This window comes from Ranitomeya imitator, chromosome 6 (genome assembly GCF_032444005.1).
Source record: "Ranitomeya imitator isolate aRanImi1 chromosome 6, aRanImi1.pri, whole genome shotgun sequence".
NCBI lineage: Eukaryota > Metazoa > Chordata > Amphibia > Anura > Dendrobatidae > Ranitomeya > Ranitomeya imitator.
In genome coordinates, this window is record NC_091287.1 from 18,295,183 (window position 1) to 18,301,240 (window position 6,058).

Consider the following 6,058-nt stretch of genomic DNA (forward strand, 5'->3'; position numbering starts at 1 on the left):
TTTATTATGGAATTTTGAAATGAGTTAGAAAAGTTCTTCACAAGCCAATCTCCCATGGTCCAGGCTGTGATATTAGATTATCAATTCTATTTTTGCCTAAGTTTCTGGAAGGTTTTAATTTCTTCACTTTCAATAATGTGTTATTTTATAGTTTTTATCATTTTTGTTAAAATGTATCACTGAATAATGGGCACCCTATGCTGCAGATCTGAACAGAGGTTGGGAATGTACCAATGTATGTTTATGTGTATGTATATACAGACGCTACTCACAAAATTAGAATATCAAAAAAAGTGAATTTATCTCAGTTCTTCAATACAAATAGTGAATCTCCTGTATTCTATAGTCATTACACACAGAGTGATCTATTTTACGTGATTATTTCTGTTAATGTTGATGATTATGGCTTACAGCCAATGAAAACCCAAAAGTCATTATCTCAGTAAATTAGAATACTTTATAACACCAGCTTGAAAAATGATTGTAAAATCCGAAATGTTGTCCTACTGAAATGTATGATCAGTAAATGCAAAATTCAATTTTTGTATTGAAGAACTAAAATATATTAACTTTTTGATTACCGTATATTCTAATTTTGTGAGAAGCACCTGTGTGTGTGTATATACTGTATATATCAAATACAGTGCCCTGAAAAGGTATTCTATGTTTTTCATTTATTTGGGGATATATTATTGAGTCACAAGTATGATTATTTCATCAGTGAAAATAACTCTTAATGACTTGTTTTTATCAAATCATCACTTTTTTTTTGTTATTTTTTCATTATCATAGCCATAAGAGGACTTATTTTTTTTACAGGGCAATTTGTAGTTTTTATTGACATAGTTTCATTTTACCATATAATGTAGTGGAAATTGAGAAAAAAATTCCAAGTTGGGTGAAATTACCAAAAAAAAAAATCCTATTTTGTCATTGTTTTTAGGATCTATTTTTTTACAGCAGCTGTTGTGTGGTAGAAATGACTTGGATGCACAATTATAGGTGCAAGAATGGTCATATGGAGGCCAGGATGGATACACGGGGGCAAGAATGGGTATATGGGGGCAAGGATGGTCATATGGAGGCCAAGATGGATATATGGGGGCCAGGATGGACATATGGGGAACAGGTCAGGATATCGCCTTTTTTCTTCATCTGGAGTAGTGTATAAATCAGAGAATAGTGGAGAATGTCCTCTAGAAGTAATCGACTATTGATGACTGTGTGTTATTTTGTGCAGAGACGAGCCCTGTTTGGAAGAAGTGCCAGTTGAAGAAGAAAAGCCAAGATGAAGGACTTTACTTAGTCACTGGTGAGTCACTGTATCACATACACACTATACACTATATTCAGAGCTCCTGTGTATAATGTCACTGGTGATCACTGTGTTATCTGTACACTATATACAGAGCTCCTGTGCATAATGTCACCCATGATCACTGTATTACCTGTACACTGACACTATATACAGAGCTCCTGTGTATAATGTCACCGGTGATCACTGTATTACCTGTACACTGACACTATATATAGAGCTCCCATTTATAATGTTACTGCTGATCACTGTATTACCTGTACACTATACAGGGTTGTAACAGCATGTCCCTCCCCCAACCTGTGCAGCTGGACTGCCATGTAATCAGGCATGAGTCAACAACTAGTGGGGGGGAGCCCTCCCCCATGGAAGGGTGGATCCCAGGACAGTTGTGATTCAGTTGTGAGGTGACTTGTGAAGGGCTGGGATCTTATGCTGAGGCTAGATCCTTGTGCCAGTGTGTGGAGGGTTAAAAGCTGCCACGTTGGACTGTGTTGTGGCCCTCATCTGCTGAAGCCATTGAATTCACTCAAGGACTATTTCTGTTTCCCTGGCGTCGGATTGCCGGGTGGCGCCCCTGGATCTGCTCCCTTTGTGTAGATTCATTGTGGACTACTTGCGGACGCTGCAGAATTACTTTCATTTGTGTTATCCCAGTTCCCTGTTCCAATAAATCTTGTTGGATTGTCTATCAGCCTGGCGTCTCTTGCTGCTCTGTCGCAAACCCCGTCATAAACTGGTGGCAAGCAGTGGGGTCAGAGCAGAGGGAATGGAGGACAGCGGCCCATCAATTTCTGGAACCGGAACCTCAGGATACAGGAACTGGACTGTGGGGAGTTTACAAACAAAGGCCTGTGAATTAGGAGTCTGTTATAAAAGACTGACCAAGGACCAACTAATTAAGACTTTGGAAGGAGCTTGCCTGCAAGATTGCACTGAAGGAGGATTCCCACAGCAAAGGGAGGAAAGACAGGAGCTGCAGCACTATGGCCAAGCCTCTTCAGATTTCACCAAGAAAACGATGCCCTGGGTGTTGACCTGGACTCCAGCCTGTGATGAGGCCTTTAATCTGCTGAAGGATGCTCTGATCGGCAACCCTGTCCTGGCTGCTCCAGACTACAAGAGGAGATTTATTGTGCAGACGGATGCCTCTTCGTATGGACTGGGAGCTGTACTCAGCCAGGTGAATGCTGCTGGGGAGGAGCACCCCATTGCCTACCTCAGCAGGAAACTGCTGGATCCGGAAGTGGCCTATGCAACTGTTGAAAAGGAATGCCTGGCTGTAGTATGGGCCCTCAAGAAACTAAAGCCATATCTGTATGGGCGAGAATTCACTGTTGTTGCTGATCACAATCCCCTCACCTGGCTGAACAGAGTCTCCGGGGACAATGGACTTTACTACGATGGAGCCTGACTCTGCAACCTTATAACTTTACAGTACAATATGGAAGAGGCAGCCAACACCAAAATGCAGATGGGTTATTCAGGCAGGAGGAACCATGAGTCAGGTCAGCTATGATTACGTGTACTTGACAAGCGACCTGTAGAGGTCACTAGTCCATACACAAATTGAGGGGGGAAGGGGTTGTAACAGCGTGTCCCTCCCCCGACCTGTGCCCCTGGACAGCCATGTAATCAGGCATGAGTCAACAGCCAGTGGGGGGAGCCCTCCCCCATGGAAGGGTGGATCCCAGGACACAGAACAATAGACTCATGTGTTGGCTGATTCAGTTGTGAGGTGACTTGTGAATGGCTGGGATCTTATGCTGAGGCGAGATCCTGGTGCCAGTGTGTGGAGGGTTAAAAGCTGCCACATTGGACTGTGTTGTGGCCCTCATCTGCTGAAGCCATTGAATTCACTCAAGGACTATTTCTACTTCCCTGGCGTCGGATTGCCGGGTGGCACCCCCGGATCTGTTCCCTTTGTGTAGATTCAGTGTGCACTCATTATGGACTACTTACGGACGCTGCAGAATTACTTTCATTTGTGTTATCCCAGTTCCCTGTTCCAATAAATCTTGTTGGATTGACTATTGGCCTGGTGTCTCTTGCTGCTCTGTCGCAAACCCAGTCACAAACTACTAAAGGCTAGGACTTGTGGTGCCGAGAGAATGGGTGTGCATGCTGTCCAGCTGTTTATCAGGAGTAATCAGCTTTCTGCTCACTGCTGATTCTGACCCGGCTTGAGATGCTGACCTTGTCTTTCTCTCCTATTTCCCCTCATCCTGATCATTTGACCGACTTTCTGATACCTAATCATTGTTTTGTCTCCTAATTCCGGCCATGGTCCTGTCCTTCTAGTCTTTCTAGTTTGACCAGTCTTGCCTCAGACTCGCTCCACCAGCCAGCAGCTACTCTGTGGACACAACCCAAGGGGCCCCATTGCAAGTCCAGATCACTGTACAGGGAATACAGTGGGAAGACTGGAGTTCCTGTAAGTAATGCCAGGCGGAGAGGTTAGGCCAAGTTTGTCTGAAGTTGCTTTTCGACCCTACTGCCTCAAAAAGATTTTATAATAAGATTAAATATACATATAAAACAACGCAAAGTATTGAGTAATAAGCTAAAATAATAACATAATACTAATAATATAAATCTCACACATAAAAATAATTCATATAAAATAATGCAACAAACAATAATATAAAATGTTATTACATAGTACATGTAAAATAAAAATTTCAAAAATATAACATAATAGTAATGACACAATAATTATATAAAATACTACCATTACTAGTAATATTACCTAAAATAATACAAAAGTATCAATATGGAAAAAATGCTCTAACATAATAAATAATAATTTAAAATATCACAAATGTCAATAACAATAATACAGATAAAATAATAATATAAAATAGTAGTATTTGAAATATCACTGCTGCTAATAATAAAACATGTAAAATAATACAAATAATGACATAATATAAAATCACCATCATCAGCATATTTTATGATCTACAATACTGGACATGAAGTGGAGCAGAGTAACGATTCCTTAGGGTTGAATATGTGCAAAATGTCTTTTGATGATTCCACCTACTACTGGCAAAGTGCACTAAGTTTGGGGGAAAAGTGACGTAATGGATGGACATATAGACGTGGAGGAAGGTGGGATTGGCTATTATCTGGATGGGGGTAAAGGCTAAACACACAAAGGCAATGCACCCAAATTCATTAGTTGCAAACTTCTTTGTGCACGTTTTCCAGTCCCTCTTTCTCTCCGGAGTGATTTTATGTATGCCTGTAAATGTTTGCACAAATTGTCCAACATTCTAAGCAAAACATGCTAGAAAAAAAGTCACAAAAACATTAAGGATAAAAAAAAACTATTTTGATATTGCAAAAAAAAAAAAAATCATGAACCAAATGCAAAATTTTGAAGAATTTGGAACAAAAAAAATGAAGGAATAAGGCAAGACAAAAAAAGAAAAATAACTTAAAAAAAAACTTGCAAATGATGAATCGGGACCGATGTCTTTGCTCACGTCCACTCTTACACCTCCTCTAATTGGAGGGTCAGTTTTAATTTTGCTACAGAAACCCCCTCGCTGCTGAAATGTCCTTCATATTCTACAGAGTAGTTAGAAAAGAATGTACAGCCACTATTAACTCCCTTGGTAATTCACCTGGTACATGTGGGGCAGTTAGGTTTGCCCATCTCGGTCAAGTCTTCGGCAGGATGGGCGGACAGGACGTATTAATCCCCGATCTCCATTCACGGTCACTGACAGTTCTCACAAATAGTGAGGACATTTATTACTAGATTCAATACAGACTGAAAAGCGGATATTTGCTGACCATAATATCCCTGACCCAATGTAACAAACACTGGAGAGTTCAGCCATGTAATAAACGAGTAAATTAAACTCCGGCTGGAGCTGCGTCCTCCCGGGCGCTCCGGTCAGGGCTTACAGAGTATTTTTAGAGCTGAGGATAAGGTGATTCTGTGTCAGGTCGTCTCAGTTCTTCGGTTCCGCATCTGATGTAGCAATAGATACATTTTAGCACATTACATTTCCTTTTCACAAAACTTACATTTCTATCTTTTTCTTTTCATCATTCTAATCTATTTATCTATCTATATATAAAAAAAAGAACAAAAAGCAGCACCAATAAATGAAATCACATGCTGTTTAATTGCCCAACTGGCGACGTTTCGGTCCAGAGATGTGAACCTTTCTCAAGTAGTACAAAAGTGCAAGTGCAAGTGCAAGTGCAAGGCAACCAAATGACGGAGGTATTTAGCAGCAATTACAAGGATTTAGGATATATCACATTGCTTTACATGATATAAAAACATGATGTCTTAAGGTGTAAAAAATAACACATACATTCATACAATGCTACATACAGATTAAGCACATAATTGGCGATCAATGACATCTGTGTATAGTTGACACAAAATATGATTCGCCTCATTCATATTCAATAGTAGCACCAAAAGATGGCACTTTCATTAACAAAATGCACATAACAGGAAGTGATCAGAGGATAAGATGGGAATCGCGGATACTTCCGCTCCTGCGCGGATGTTCACTGAAGTATCCGGCGCCATCTTGGTGATGGAAATCGCCAGGAAGCGCCAATGACAACATCCTCTGTTGATTGATCATTTTAGAAGTGGGAACAGCAAGCGCAGGTTCCCACATAAGATAACATTGAGGTATTCATAATTTTGATTCATATGAGAATTATTATTCAATAAAAATGTAATAAATATTTAATATGACGATTGTG